At 40.8% G+C, this 16,660-nt stretch overlaps 1 protein-coding gene across 1 annotated transcript in view; it reads right to left on the bottom strand.

Moving 5' to 3' along the window:
* The window catches only part of FRMPD4 (FERM and PDZ domain containing 4), a 958,701-nt gene that overhangs the window by 812,084 nt on the left and 129,957 nt on the right, over positions 1–16,660 (bottom strand). The window lies entirely within an intron of this gene.

Raw genomic sequence — 16,660 nt, 5'->3', positions numbered from 1 at the left:
AAGGTACTGCTCTCTTTAAGCTTTTAAGTACTTGAGGCTGAAGTATTTCTTAAACACATTTTAGAATAAGCCACTGTATATTGGAGCTGTTTTTCCTCTCCAAGAGGGAGTGATGTGTACGAACTACCTACAGATATTAAGTGGCATATGGCCAACTGTGGGAGAGGAAGAGTAGAATGCTTCTGTATTTTATCAAGTGCTGGGGGCTGTGGAGAATGCAGTTGTAAGCAAATACCAGAATGACCTATAGGTAAACATATGGGATTTCTCTCACCTCTTAAACCTCCCAACAATACTGTTAAAAAAAAAATCACCAATAGTTGCTGCTAGAAATCCAGTGTCACAAAAGGCCAAAGTTTATTGACAAATTGGTGTATATGAAAGACCTCGACCTTCGACATTCACACGAAAAGATCAATTGCATGTAATTTGTCTTGCCCGTAATTTTGCTGTTCACATAATATGGTGAAAATCCCTCTTACTCTACAAACAAATTAAATTAAACAACAACAACAAAATGATCTTGGATAGCAGTTGCTATGAACTTCAAGGACATCATTCATTCCTTCATCATTCAATCTATAAATATTTACTGACCGTCCGCCATGTGTCAGACCCTGTTCTAGGCCTTGGGAATAGAGCAGTGGGAGAGATAGGCATTGTTCATAACTTCAAAGAGTTTATAATCTCAAAGGAACACATGTATGTAACTAATTATAAACAAGTAATTGTTTTACAAAAGACAAGGGCTTCCTTCCTCAAGTTATCATCTCAAAATACTAAATGCCCCCTAGTTATATTTGGCAAAAACAAACTACTGGAACTGGAATAGTTCCCCAAAATGCTCTCTTTACATTTATAATGAAGATCAGTGTTTCTCATGACTTAAGTAAATTACCCTTACCATGGAGACTTCCCTGAGAATGGCTATAGCCTAGAAACCACTGTCTCAAGCAGCCAGGGAGATGCTCTCCCTTTCTCAATAGCCTGCATATTGGTGTTATGCTTGGGGAAATTGCGAATCAAGTGTTCCTTCCAGCCATAACATCCCGTTTCTATGTACACTAACTGCCACTGGCTGAACTGCTTATGTGAGAACTCAAGCACACTTTCCTGCTTTAAGAGTTAGGGAGACTCAAGTAAGGCAAGCAAACAGATAAAATCTTAACAACTTCAAGTCTTAGTACCAAGTGAAGTGACCCAGTAAGCATGCAATGGTCCTCCCGTCTACCCAGCATAGTAGACTAATTCCACTTTTCTTGCTCGGAATTATTTGAACTGAGATTATGTGGCAGTAGACTAGTTGCATGGCATGATCAAACCATCTTGATTAGCTCAACCACCATTTAAGTATGACTGGCAATGGGCCAGGAGAGCTAGGCATATACAATGAATGAACCAAAACTATTTAACTGAAATAAAAATTCTATACCTTAAGTTCTCTTCTGAAGAGTTCAATTTAAAAAGAAAATTAGCACAGAGGCAAACATAAATGAGGGAGCAAGGTTATTGCATACTTAGCACCAGATTTATCAAATGAGTCATAATTAGAAGCCCTTCCACTAAAATAATGCAGCTTGATGCTACATTTACTCTAGTGAGATATTGATTGTCCCTAAAAAAAAAAAAAAAACCCACAAAGCCAGCCTCAATAACATCACCAAATATTTTGGAAACTCTGTTTCAATCCTACGAATGCATACAATTATTCTCCCCATTTGGGAATGAGTACAGTTGGCTCCTGAAATAGAATTGATGGTGGAAGCATTGAGAAACAATGACGCTTTTGATTCTTTGGTATTTCTGGGCACTTATTTGGGTGTAAGAAGAGTTGAAAATCATTTTGCAGCAATAAAATAACACATTTGATATTCTACTTTTTCCTTGCTGACTGCTACTCCACACATCTGGAAAACTTTAAACAATCCATATGAAGGATATTTCCAACCAATCATTTTAGACTGCCAAGATAGCTCATAGCTTATAATCCAAAAGTAGGGCAGCCAGTGGACGGTGGAATTGGGGGATGTGTCATGAGAGGAAGCCTGTCTTCCTGAGGAGTGTTGCAAAGGCATGGTTAGTGTGAAACAATAAATACCAATGGTGAGAAATCTTTAAAGAGGAAGAAACAATGTTTATTTATGATCCATGAATAATGAGGTCAATCTGGAACCAGCAGCCTTTTCCACAATCGGTGCAGATGAATCCAGGGCTGGGGCCTAAGTCAGCAGTGTTTATCTTTCTCTTTTGCAAATACATGTACCTAGGTCTGGAGTGTCTGAGCTCTCATCTCTTGTGCGTTACGTTAAGCTGACGTCTGGGGACTCGGTCTTAAACTCCCAGGTATTTATTGAGCAACTGCTAAGTGCCAGGCACTGTAGGGCTGACAGTGAGAAAGCAGTGCCCCTGCTCTCAGTGGAGAGAGGCAAATCATAAACAAGAAAGCAACAACTGTATGTATGTGCCATGAAGAAAGTTAGAACAATGGGGATGCTATTTTAGCAAGGGTTGTCAGGACAGGCCACTCTGGTGAGGGGGGTGGAATTTGAGCAGGCGTCTGAATGGAATCAGGAGCAAATCCTGCAAAAATGTGAGTTCTAGAAAGAGGAGGATGAAGGATATGGCAAAGAGTGGAACAAGTAAAGGCACCCAGGAACAGACATTCAAGTTCAAGTCTTTTTTTTTTTTAACGTTTGTTTTATTCTTTGGTCCTCATGAGTACTTCCCTTTGTTCAAACAGTAGAACGGTACTTGCTTTGGGCATTTAATACACAGTACACAGTTTTACACACCCAACTCCCATTTGGAAAGCTGACTAATCTCTTAGTAACACTTTCCCAAAAAGTTATTGTTATTTTCCCTCAGAATTTTGATATGACTTCTGTATGCTGCCTAAGTCAGTAAAATAACTAGTAGTATTTACTTTATAATATTAAAGCAATAGTACTGCCTTAAGTTAGGAAACTTATGACTTTCAGGATTCCTATCATAGGAAAGGAAGAAAAGTAAATATTAGGAAAAGTTAGGCAAAGGAAACTGTGATTTATGAATGAAGAATTATTCAGTAAAGATGAAATATATATATTGACTTTAAAGCCTTTTCATTTTATTAAGTTTTTAAGTGAATAGCTCATCTTTCTGAATTCATGCCTGCAATGAATTTTATTCATTTATTCACACATCCCCCAATTCCACCGTCCACTGGCTGCCCTACTTTTGGATTATAAGCTATGAGCTATCTTGGCAGTCTAAAATGATTGGTTGGAAATATCCTTCATATGGATTGTTTAAAGTTTTCCAGATGTGTGGAGTAGCAGTCAGCAAAATTTTTATCTGCTAGATTATAATTCATAAACAAATGAAATATCATTAATATTTCTTTGTAATAAGTATCCCACCTAAACGGCGAGGGAGTGGACAAACATTGAGCCTTCCCCGGGCCTAGCATTGTGGTGTATGTATGCACTCTGTAGTTAATAATATGATTTAATTAGTAACACCATTCTATGCTGACATTAAGCTTTTACTCAGACATGAAGCATTTCTTTTTCCAATCTAACCCTTAAACAATATCCCTGGGCAAGTTCAGTACTATATCTTAGCTATTAGCAAATCCTCTTTTTAAGGTCTCTTAGAAATGCTGAAACACGGCCAACTCTTTTGCATATATACATTCATGTATTCATTCAATCCATCCATCAAATATTTATTGAATATCTGCAGTGTGCCTCCTCCATTTCCATTTGTACTGCTTAAGGAAAATGGCAAAAGTGCAACTTTTCAAAAATAGCCTTGAAATGGACTAAAGATGGCTGCCAGTTCTTTGTCTTTTCCCATCAAGAAATAGAAGTTATTTCTCCTTCCCTGAATCTGCTTTACTGTGACTGCTTAACCAACAGAATGCAGTAGAGTTAAGTCTGTCCCAATTTCGGACTCACTTTTAAGGGTACTAGCAGTTTTCACTTCTCTTTCTTGGAACTCTCACATTAAGACCCTTAAACCACCATGTAAGAAGTCACACTGCCCTTCTGGAGAGACCATGTGGAGAAGCTATGAGGAGAGGAGAGGTACGGAGACTACATGGAGAGGGAGACAGCCCAAGCATCCTAGCATCCAAGGTGAACCTCCAGATGACTCTAGACCCAGCTTGTTATCTGACTACAACTGTGGGAGACCCCAGGGGAGGCCAGCAGAAAAGCTGCACAGCTAAGCCTGGTCAATTCATAGAACTATAAAAGAGAAGAAAAAGGTGGTTGTTTTAAGCCACTAAGTTTTGGGGTGTTTTTCTATGCAGTAATAAGTAACTAAATAAGCCTCAATGGAATCTGGGGGCTCACTGATGGGACACACACACACATGCACAGTAGCACTTGAAATATTTCTAAGGTCAGTATTACATATACTGTATGGTCAGATGATTACAAAATTTCTGTCTTTTTCAGAAAGAAATCACAGAAAATAATTATTTCTCCTCTCTTTAGTCATGAACTGGTTATTCAGGGAGCCAGATAAAGGCAGCACATTAACTTTCCCCCAAGAGGCTGCTGGGGTAACTCACAGGTTGGGAAGTGACTATGGAACCTCATGGCCAATGCAGATATCCCAGCTTCATCCCCACTACACTTCAAGACTCACCCACAACTCATCATTGACCTACTCCCCAAGCATAAGCACACTGATAATAACTGTCGAGTATCCTTCGGAGAGCCACCAGAGCTGCCTCTCTGATGTCCAAAGCAGACCATATCAGTTCAATCTTAAAGATTATCAAATTGCCTCCCCTGCCCATCCTCTGCTTTCTGGATGCTGTACAATCTCCTCAGCAAGACAGACAGAATCAGATTCATCAAATCTTCATACTTCCTGTGGCTGCCATAATAAATTCCCACAAGCTTCATGGTTTAAAACAATAGAAGTGTATTCTTACACAGTTTTAGAGGCCAGAGTCTGAAATCAAGATGTCTATACGCTCGCACTGTCTCCGAAAATTCTAGGGGAGAATTCTTCCTTGCCTCTTTCAGCTTGTGGTGACTACAGGCATCCCTTGCTTGTGGTTGCATCTCTACAGTCTCTGCCTCCATCTTCACATGACCACCTTCTCTGTGTGTATGTTCCTTCTCCTCCTCTTATAAGGGCATATGTCACTGGATTTAGAGCTCACTCAGATAATTCAAGATAACACCTTTCAAGATCCTTATTAATTTATTTGCATCTGCAAAGTCCTTTTCCAAACAGGGTTATATCTACAGGTTCCTGGTGGGCATATCTTTTGGGGAGCCAACATTCAAGTCACTACATGTCATCTCTTTTCCCTGCATCCCTAGCCCAATGCAGGCTGTGATTGGGCCATGTTTCGCCACTTGCACTTTTCACAACACATTGTACTTTTTCATGTGTCTATGTGATAGTGTCCCATGATGGTGCCTTTTTTTTTTTTTTTTTTGAGACAGAGTCTCACTCTGTTGCCCAGGCTGGAGTGCAGTGGCATGATATCGGCTCAGTATAAGCTCCACCTCCCGGGTTCACGCCACATTCTCCTCCCTCAGCCTCCCGAGTAGCTGGGACTACAGGCACATGCCACCACACCTGGCTACTTTTTGTATTTTTAGCAGAGACGGGGTTTCACCATGTTGGCCAGGCTGGTCTCGAACTCCTGACCTCAGGTGATACACCAGCCTTGGCCTCTCAAACTGTTGGGATTACAGGTGTGAGCCACCGCACCCGGCCGATGGTGCTCTTTTGACTAGAATTCTATTTGCCACCTTGCATTTTCCAGACTTCCCAACGTCTTTCAGGCCAGCTCAAATGTCACCTCTTTCATACAAAGTTCTCAATACTTCACAAGCAAAATTAGTCACTTCCTGCTTCTGACAGCACATTGCATAGGGCCTCACATGGAGAGTGTCCAGGGCATGGCCAAATGCTTAATAAATACTCACTGAACCAGTCAGGTTAAGACTAGCTTTACAAACAGATGCACACAGGTTCGACCTCCATCTGTCAGGAAGATCATTGACATTTTATTCTTTTGGGGCTCACAAAGCTTTGTGATATTTAAAAGGCTTTTGTTAAAACAGATGTGTATCCAGCACTTTACGCCAAGGTCAGTTAACACCCTTGGGGCATTATTAACAGCTAGAGAAGAGCCCCCTCAGGAAGTCAACACTGAGAACAGGCAATCATGCAGAGGGAAGTTATATGTTTCCTTTTCCTAGCCCCATTCTGAAAAAGTATTTCTAAGCCTCCCCTGTGACATAGTTTGTATGTTTGTCTCCACTCACGTCTCTTTTTGTTAACTTTTAAGTTCAAGCGTACATGTGCAGGATTGTTAGATAGGTAAACTTGTGTCACGGGGGTTTGTTGTACAGATTATTCCATCACCCAGGTATTAAGCCTAGTACCCATTAGTTATTTTTCCTGATCCTCTCCTTCCTCCCACGCTCCACCATCTGACAGTCCCCAGCGTGTGCTGTTCCCCACTATGTGTCCATGTGTTCTCATCGTGCAGCTCCTACTTATAACATGTGGTATTTAGTTTTCTGTTCCTGCATTAGTTTGCTAAGCATAATGGCCTCTGGCTCTTCCCATGTTCCTGCAAAGGACATGATCTCATTCTTTTTATGGCTGCATAGTATTCCATGGTGTATATGTACCACATTTTCTTTATCCAGTCTATCATTGATGGGCTTTTAGGTTTATTCCATATCTTTGCTATTGTGAATAGTGCTGCAATGAACATGCATGTGCATATGTCTTTATAATAGAACAATTTACATTCCATTGGGTATATACCCAGTAATGGGATTGCTGGGTTGAATGGCATTTCTGTCTTTAGGTCTTTGAGGAATCACCACACTGTCTTCCACAATGACTGAACTATTTACACTCCCACCAACAGTGTATAAGCATTCCTTTTTCTTCACAGACTCACCAGTATCTATTATTTTTTTACTTTAATAATAGCCATTCCGACTGGTGTGAGATGGTGATAGAGTTTGGCTGTGTCTCCACCCAAATCTCATCTTGAATTGTAGTTCTGATTGAATCATGGGCACAGTTTTCCCCATGCTGTTCATATGATAGTGAGTGAATTCTCAGGAGATCTGATGGTTTTATGTGGGGCTTTCCCTTTCACTCAGTTCTCATTCTTCTCTCTCCTACTGCCATATGAAGAGGGACGTGCTTGCTTCCCTTTCAGCCATCATTTTAAGTTTCCTGTGGCCTCCCCAGCCGTGCTGAACTGTGAGTCAAACTTCTTTCCTTTATAAATTACTCAGTCTTGGGTATGTCTTTATTAGCAGCATGAGAACAGACTAATACAGATGATATCTCATTGTGGTTTTGTTTTGCATTTCTCTAATGATCAGTGATGTTGAGCTTTCTTCATATGATTGTTGGCCACACATATGTCTTCTTTTGAAAAGTGTCTGTTCCTGTCCTTTGCCCACTTTTTAATGGGGTTGTTGTGTTCTTGTAAGATTGTTTAAGTTACTTATGGATGCTGGATATTAGACTTTTGTTGGATGCATAGTTTGCAAAAATCTTCTCCCATTCTGTAGGTTGTCTGTTTACTCTTTTGATAGTTTATTTTGCTGTGCAGAAGCTCTTTAGTTTAATTAGATCCCATTTGTCAATTTTTGCTTTTGTTGCAATTGCTTTTGGTGTCTTCATCATGAAATCTTTACCTGTACCCGTGCCTATGTTCTGAATGGTATTGCCTAGGTTGTCTTTCAGGGTTTTTAAACTTTTGGGATTTACAGTTAAGTGTTTAATCCATTTTGAGCTAATTTTTGTATATGGTATATGGAACGGGTCGAGTTTCAATCTTCTGCATATGGCTAGCCAGTTATCCTAGCATCATTTATTGAATTAGGAATCCTTTCCTCATTGCTTGTTTTTGTCAGGTTTGTCAAAGATCAGATAGCCTTAGGTGTGTGGTCTTATTTCTGGGTTCTCTATTCTGTTCCATTGATCTATGGGTTTGTTTTTGTACCAGTACCATGCTGTTTTGGTTACTGTAGCCCTGTAGTACAGTTTTGATGTTGGGTAGTGTGATGCCTCCAGCTTTGTTCTTTTTGCTTAGGATTGCCTTGGCTATTCAGGCTCCTTTTTGGTTCCATATGAATTTTAAAATAGTTTTTTCTAGTTCTGTGAAGATTCTCAATGGTACTTTAATAGGAATAGCATTGAATGTATAAATTGCTTTGGGCAGTATGACCATTTTAACAATATTGATTCTTCCTATACGTGAGCATAGAATGTTTTTCCATTTGTTTGTGTCATGTCTGATTTCTTTGAGCAGTGTTTTGTAGTTTCTTTGTAGAGATCTTTTACCTCCCCCATTAGCTGTATTCCTAGGTATTTTATACTTTTTTTTGTGGCAATTGTGAATGGAACTATATTCCTGATTTGGCTTCACTGTTGTTGGTATATAGGAATGCTAGTGATTTTTGCACATCAATTTTGTATCCTGAGACTTTGCTGAAGTTGTTTATGAGCTTAAGAAGCTTTTGGGCTGAGACTATGGGGTTTTCTAGATATAGGATAATGTCGTCTGCAAACAGGGATAGTTTGACATCCTCTCTCCCTATTTGGATACAATCTATTTCTTTCTGTTGGCTAATTTCCCTGGCCAGGACTTCCAATACTATGCTGAATAGGAGTGGTGAGAGAAGGCATCCTTGTCTTGTGCTGATTTTTAGAGGGAATGCTTCTAGCTTTTGCCCATTCAGTATGATATTGGTTGTGGGTTTGTCGTACATGGCTCTTATTATTTTGAGTATGTTCCTTCAATACCTAGTTTATTGAGAGTTTTTGACATGAAGGGGTGTTAAATTTTATCAAAAGACTTTTATGCATCTATTGAGATAATCATGTGGTTTTTGTCTTTAGTCCTGTTTATATGATGAATCACATTTATTGATTTGCATATGTTGAACCATCCTTGTATCCCAGGGATAAAGCCTACTTGATTGTAATGGATAAGCTTCATGATGTGCTGCTGAATTTGGTTTACCAGTATTTTGTTAAGGATTTTTACATCAATGTTCATTGAGAATATTGGCCTGAAGTTTTCTTTTTTGTTGTTGCATCTCTGCCAGGTTTTGGTATCAGGATGATGCTGGCCTCATATAATGAATTAGCATGCAGTCTCTCCTACTCAATTTTTTTGGAATTGTTTCAGTAGGAATGGTACCAGCTCTTCTTTGTACATCTGGTAGAATTCAGCTGTGAATCCATCTGGTCCTGGGCTTTTTTTTTTTTTTTCTTTGTTGGTAAGCTGTTTATTATTACCTCAATTTCAGAGCTCATTACTGGTCTGTTCAGGGATTCAGTTTCTTCTGGTTCAGTCTCAAGAGGGTGTATTTGTCCAGGAATTCATCCATTTCTTCTAAATTTTCTAGTTTATGTGCACGGAAGTGTTCATATTATTCTCTGATGGCTGTTTGTATTTCAGTGGGGTCAGTGGTAATATCCACCTTGTCATTTCTTATTGTGTTTATTTGAATCTTCTCTCTTTTCTTCTTTATTAGTCTAGCTAGCAGTCTATTTTATTAATTTTTTCAAAAAACCAGCTCCTGGACTTGTTGGTCTTGTGAATGGTTTTTCATGTCTCAATAACCTTCAGTTCAGCTCAGATTGTCGTCTGCTAGCTTTGGGATTTGTTTGCTCTTGGTTCTGTAGTTTTTTCAGTTGTGATGTTAGGTTGTTAGCTTGAGATCTTTCTAACTTTTTCAATGTGGGCATTTAGTGCTATAAATTTCCCTCCTAATGCTGTCTTAGCTGTGTCCCAGAGATTCTGGTATGTTGTACCTTTTTTCTCATTAGTTTCAAAGAACTTCGTGATTTCTGCCTTAATTTCATTATTTACTCCCAAAGTCATTCAGGAGCAGGTTATTCAATTTCCATGTAATTGTATGGTTTTGAGTGAATTTCTTAGTCTTGATTTCTAATTTGATTGCACTGTGGTCTGAGAGGTTGTTTGTTATGGTTTCAACTCTTTCGCATTTGCTGAAGAGTGTTTTACTTCGATTGTGTGATCAATTTTAGAGTATGTGCCATGTGGCAAAGAGAAAAATATATAATCTGTTGTTTTGGGGTAGAGAGTTCTGTAGATATCAGGTCCATTTGATCCCGTGCTGAGTCTAGGTCCTGAACGTCTTGGTTAATTTTCTGTCTCGATGATCTAATAATGTCAGTGAGATGTTAAAGTCTCTCACTACTACTGTGTGGGAGTCTAAGTCTCTTTGAAGGTCTCTACAAACTTGCTTTATGAATCTGGGCACTCCTGTGTTGGGTGCATATATATTTAGGATACTTAGATCTTCTTGTTGAATTGAACCTTTTACCATTACGTAATGCCCTTCTTCATGTTTTTTTTTTTTTTAATCTCTGTTGGTTTAAAGTCTGTTTTCTCAGAAACTAGGATTGCAATCCTTGCTTTTTTGTTTTCCATTTACTTAGATTTTTCTCTATCCCTTTATTTTGAGCCTATATGTGTCACTGCATGTGAGACGGGTCTCTTGAAGACAGCATACTAATGGGTCTTGGTTCTTTATTCAGCTTGCCACTCTGTGTCTTTTAATTGGGACATTTAGCCCATTAACATTTAAGCCTAGTATTGATATGTGTGGATTTGATCCTGTCATCATGTTAGCTGGTTATTTTGCAGACTTGTTTATGTGGTTGCTTTATAGTGTCACTGGTCTGTGTACTTCAGTGTGTTTTTATAATGGCTAGTAAGCCTTTCCTTTTCATATTTAGTGCTTCCTTCAGGAGCTCTTGTAAGGCAGGTCTAGTGGTAACAAATTCCCTCAGCATTTTCTTGTCTGAAAAGGATCTTATTCCTCCTTCGCTTATGAAGCTTAGTTTGGACAGATATGAAATTATGGGTTGGAATTTCTTTGCTTTGAGAATGTTGAACATTTGCCCACAATCTCTCCTGGCTTGTAGGGTTTCAGCTGAGAGGTTTGCTGTTAGTCTAATGGGCTTCCCTTTGTAGGTAATCTGACCTTTTTATCTAGCCGCCTTTAATATTTTTTCTTTCATTTTGACCTTGGAGAATCTGATGATTACGTGTCCTTGGGATGATCTTCTTGTAGATTATCTTACTGGGGTTCTCTGCATTTCCTGAATTTGAATGTTGGCCTCTCTAGCTAGATTGAGAAAGTTCTCATGAATGATATCCTGAAATATGTTTTCCAAGTTGGCTTCATTCTTTTCATCTCTTTCAGGGACACCAGTCAGTCACAGATTCCTGGAGGTTTTGTTCATTTCTTTTCATTGTTTTTTCTCTATTCTTGTCTGCCTGTCTTATTTTATAAAGCTAGTCTTCAAGCTCTGAAATTCTTTTCTCCACTTGGTCTATTCTGCTATTAATACTTGTGATTGCATTATGAAATTCTTGTACTATGTTTTTCAGCTCTCTCAGATTGGTTACATTCTCTTCTATACTGGCTATTTGGTCTGTCAACTCCTGCATTATTTTATCATGATTTTTAGCTTCCTTGCATTGGGTTTCAATGTACTCCTATAGCCAATGATCTTAATTCCTATCCGTATTCTGAATTCTGTCATTTCAGCTGTCTCAATCTCAGCCTGGTTCCAAACCCTTGCTGGAAAGGTGATGTGGTCATTTAGAAGAAAGAAGAAGGCACTCTGGCTTTTTGAGTTTTCAGCATTCTTGTGCTGATTCTTTCTCATTTTTTGTGGGCTTATCTACCTCCAACCCTTGAGGTTTCCGACCTTTGGATGGTTTTTAAATTTTCTTTTATCCTATTTGATGACCTTGAGGGTTTGTGGTATAAGGTGCATTCAGCCAACTGGCTTTGTTTCTGGGAGATTTTAGAGGTCAAGGCTTAACTCTCAACACCTGGATTGCATGTTCTAATGCTGGGGGACTTGTATTAGGCCCCAACTTTGTTCTCTGGCTCCTCAAGCTTGGAATCCACTGTTGGGGTGGGGCTGAGATGAGCAGCTGCAGTAGAGTGCTAGTGGATGCAGGGGTGCCTGCCTCCCTGAAGACACTCACCACAGTATCAGAGGCAATGCAGCTGGGGTGGGGGGTAATGGGGCCCTGTTGGAGACTGTATGCATGGTTGCTCTTAATGTGGTGTTGGCTTGGGGTGTGGTGCTGGCCAGTGCAGGTCTAGGTGACTTCTTTGTGCCCTGCAAACAGGAGTGATCACTCAGGGTGTGGGAAGATCTGCTGTTCTCTGCACAGTGTTAGTGCAAGGGCAGGGCACTGGCAGGGGTGGGGCTTGCTGATTCTGTGCCCACCAAGGCTCCATCTGCAATGGGAGTTGGTGGTGGAGTGGAGGGGAGTGGACTGCTTTTCTACATGCTAGCATGGCAAGTAAAGCAAAACCTGCCCATGCAGACACATGCCAGCAAAGCAATGCAGGGAGCTGCTGTGGGGCTGGGGAAGCTGAAGTATGGGGAGGGAGCATGTGGGCTGCTGCATATGGCCAAAGGGGCTACCTCACTGGAGCATTCCACTGGTCAGGCATGGTCCACCAGTGCAGAAGTTATGGTGTGGGTCTCCAGAGCACCTGAGACTGCCCTGTAAGTAGGCATGTCCTGGCTGGGGTCCCAGGAGAGGCCAGCAGACCAAGGGGTGCTCAGGTCAGACCTGCCCCATCTGATGTGCAAGACCACCTTTCAGAGATCAGGTCCAACTGTTCCCTAGGGCTAAGGTCTCTTACGGAAACAAGTCAAGCCTAAGGGAATGGCCATCCCTGGCCATGCTCTACTACAAATGCTCCCACACCAAACCCTCTGGGCTCCACATCAGCTGGCTTGCTGCCCTACAACTTCTCTAAGCAGCTCTTCCTGCCACCTCAAGTGGCTGTGGTGGTCAAGGAGTCCCTTCCTTCTGGGGTTCCAGAGGTCCGTGGTGAGAGCAGATTGCTCCTTGCCAGTTTAAATCACCAATTCCCCTGGAGCTTTTGTGGTTCCAATATAAGCCCCAGTGTGTGGGAGCCCATGCAGGGCTCCCAGCTTTCTCTCCCTTCAGCCCAGCTTCTATATCCCAAATCTCATGTTGAATTGTAATCCCCAGTATTAGAGGTGGGGCTTGGTGGGAGTTGACTGGATGATGGGGGTGGGTTTCTCATGAAAGGTTTAGCACCATTCTCTTGGTGCTGTCCTTGTGATAGTGAGTGACTTCTCATGAGATCTGGTTGTTTAAAAGATATGTGGCACCCCACACCTGCTCTCTTGTTCCTGCTCTGACCATGTGATATGCCTGCTCCCCCTTTGCCTTCTGCCATGATTTTAAGCTTCCTGAGGCCTCCCCAGAGGCCGAGCAGATGCCAGCACCATGCTTCCTGTAAAGCCTGTGGAACTGTGAGCCAATAAAACCTCTTTTCTTTATAACTTACCCAGTCTCAGATGTTTCTTTATAGCAATGCAAGAATGCCTAATACACCCTGCATTTAAGTTTGGACCACATGATTAATTCTCATCAAGGAAATGAAGACAGAGTGATATACTCCATTTCTAGGCCTGTCCACTAAAATCTCCGAATAAATCATTGGCTTTGTCTTGTTTCCAGCTGTGTAGCTACCCTCATGATACAAAGAGCTCAGATTTCTAAATTACTAATGAGAAAGACAGACAAAAAGAAGAGATACCTAACCTGCATCATACTGTAACTGAGCAAGAAATAAAGTTTTATGTTACTAGGTGTATCTGTTAGCTTTTGTTAGGTTATGCTGTGGTAACAATCCCAAAACTCTCAATAGCCTATGACAACAAAAGTTTATTTATAGTTCATATTACATGTTAACTGCTGTTGACTGTGGCTATGCTTCTTATATTTTCTTTATTCCAGAATCCAAGCTGAAGGATCAGTCCCTATTTGGGGCCGTTTTTATGGCATAGAGATAAATGGACCAGCAACAGAGCTGCTATGCAAAGCTTTTAAGCTTCCACTAAGATACAGCATCTATTACATTTGCTCAAATTCCACTGGCCAAGCCCTAGTCAATGGGAAGGAAACTCTACTTTCCCCGTGTTATGGACTGAATCATGTCCCTCACAAATGCATAAATTGAAGCCCTAACCCCCAATGTGATTGTATTTGGAGATAAGGCCTTTAAAGGGGTAATTAATATTAAATGAAGACATAAGGGTGGGGCCCTAATCCAATAGGACTGGTGTCCTTATAAGAAGAGGAAGAGACACCAGGAATGCACATGTACACAGAAAAAGGCCATGTGAAGATATAGCAAGAAGGTGCCCACCTGAAAGTCAAGGAAAGAGGCCTTGGAAGAAATCGTACCTGCTGGCACCTTGAGAATGGACTTCCAGCCTCCAGAACTGTGAGAAAATTAATTTCTGTTGTTTAAGCCATGCAGTCTGTGGTACTTTGTTACGACAGCCCAAGTTGACTAATACACCCCTCATAGAAAGGCATGGCAAGTTACAGGGCAGTGGATGTGGATGACAATCTCCTTATGTAATAGGACCTGATCTATAACTTTAAACAACTGGGGGCAATTAAACCATTTACCACATTACAGCACCAAAATTGGGGAATGCTTGCTAAAGCAGTTGGCCAGCATTATCCTCACTTTTCAGATGCCTCAGATTGTCCAGCTAGACACATGCAGAAAGGTACTTTGGGGGATACTGAAGGTAAAACGTCTCTCTCTCTTCTCCATTTGTCTAGGGCTGCCTCTGCTCCTAGACTTCCTAGAATGAGCAGCAGCTGGGCCCAGAGGAAAGAGGCTGGTGGCATAGCTATAACACTTTGTCCTTGGAATCTGATCTCATCATCTACTAGCACTATGGCCTTGTGCAGATTTCATTAACTCTTTGAATTTTAATTTATTTGTCAAATAAAAAAACTGCTATCTGCTTCCCAGGGTTGCTGTGAGAAGCAAATGAGAGAAAATTCTAACACCCAGTAGGTTTTCATTAAATGTTATTTTTCTTTCTTCTTAGAAATTGAAAAAGTTCCTCCTAAGGGGAAGTCAAAGCTTAGCATGTCTCAGTCTTATCACAAGAGATATTCCCCTTTGTTCCAAAAATCATTATTTTAAGTCGGCACATCTTACAGGACTAATGACCATACAGAAGATACTGTGATTAATCGTTTGGGAACTGGAGAAAGTAGAGATGGGAAAGGAAGGGCAGAGGCTGCAGGGATCAACCTGCAGGCAAGAAGAAATGTTCACTGCATTTATTTAATAGGGCCACTGTGCAGCTGACTGGAGTTTACTCGTCATAACAATGCTGGTATTTAAATAAAGATGTTAGAATTAATCATCGATTGTGATTAAAGCCCACAGTTAGTGAAAAAAATGAAAAAATGCTGGGCTTTTTTTCCCCTGGTCCTAGCAATACAGAATCTCAACGGCCCAGAATAAAAATTCTCTATTTGTATTAGAAACACAATGGTGGGGGGAAGGAATCTTGGAAATTGTATCAGGAATTTAGATGGTGGGAGGGAAGAGAGTTTGATGTGTTTGCCTAATGTTTCATAAAAGGATGCCAGTTGTGTTGTTTTTAATTTGGGAATTACAGGGCTAAAAAGAGATTTACTCACTAATAAATATCCATTATCTGAATCTTCATTGCCATATTGTCCTGCAGTAATTCTTTGCTGAATCCAGAATAGTTTAATACTAATCCAGCAGATAGCATGCAGTGCTGTCACAGACACTGAACTCTTTACTGTGTATAAACTGACAATCTCTGAAGAGGGGCAAGGAGGAGAAGGGAGAAATTTTGTAAAGATGCTGTATTCTATTTCAGCTTTAAAACCTTGAGAATTGAGTACAATGAGGCAGTTTTAATTTGTAGCCTTGAATTTGAAACAAACTGGTTTTCATGGTGGAGCTCCTGATTTGGGGAGCCTTTTTCCCAAAAACCTATCACCAGTGTCATATCTCCAAGTAGGCAGGAATTGTCATTGAACTCCTCCAATGATAACCACCAAGAGTGATTTCTTGGTGTCCCCTTGACTCCCTAGAAGTTCCCTGAAATGTTCCAGCCACACTAATCCTCCCTCCACAGCGCTGATGATCCCCTGTGCACAGCCTCCCACTCGCACTCCCTATTGGCCCTGTCCTCCCAACCACCCAATCTGTAGGCTGTTTGATGGATTCTAATGGGCTTACCAATGATTCATAACAGATATTATATAGTCCCTCTTATTTGTTCTTTAGATTTTGGCATATAACCAAACCCTTTGCCTAGAGCAGTGGTTCTCGACTGAGGGCAAGTTTGCATCTCAGGGGGTATTAGACAATGCTGATAGACATTTTTGTTTGTTACAATGCGGAGATGGGAGGTACTACTGGTATCCAGTATATACAGGCTGGGGATGCCACTAAGTATCCTACCATGCACAGGACAATCTAAAATACCAACAACGCTGACACTGAGAAACCTTGAAGATGGCCTAGAAGATAATGGATAATAACAAGTCCACAGCAAGTAGCAGAAAAGTCTTCAATTAAAATGACTTTGTTAGAAAGGAACAGGAGACAGAGAAAAAAAGACAGGTCACTGGGAGAAAATTCACAGGACAGATGTCCACCATGTCTACATGGACGGGAAGAAACCCTCCAAGGTGTCTGGCATTGCCATCCCATTCTGGAAATGTCTTCCCACCTTGGCTGCCATCTCAGTTTTAGCCTAGTTCCCCTCA

This window comes from Symphalangus syndactylus, chromosome X (assembly GCF_028878055.3).
Source record: "Symphalangus syndactylus isolate Jambi chromosome X, NHGRI_mSymSyn1-v2.1_pri, whole genome shotgun sequence".
In the NCBI taxonomy this organism is placed as follows: domain Eukaryota; kingdom Metazoa; phylum Chordata; class Mammalia; order Primates; family Hylobatidae; genus Symphalangus; species Symphalangus syndactylus.
This window is presented reverse-complemented; position numbering and strand designations above follow the sequence as displayed.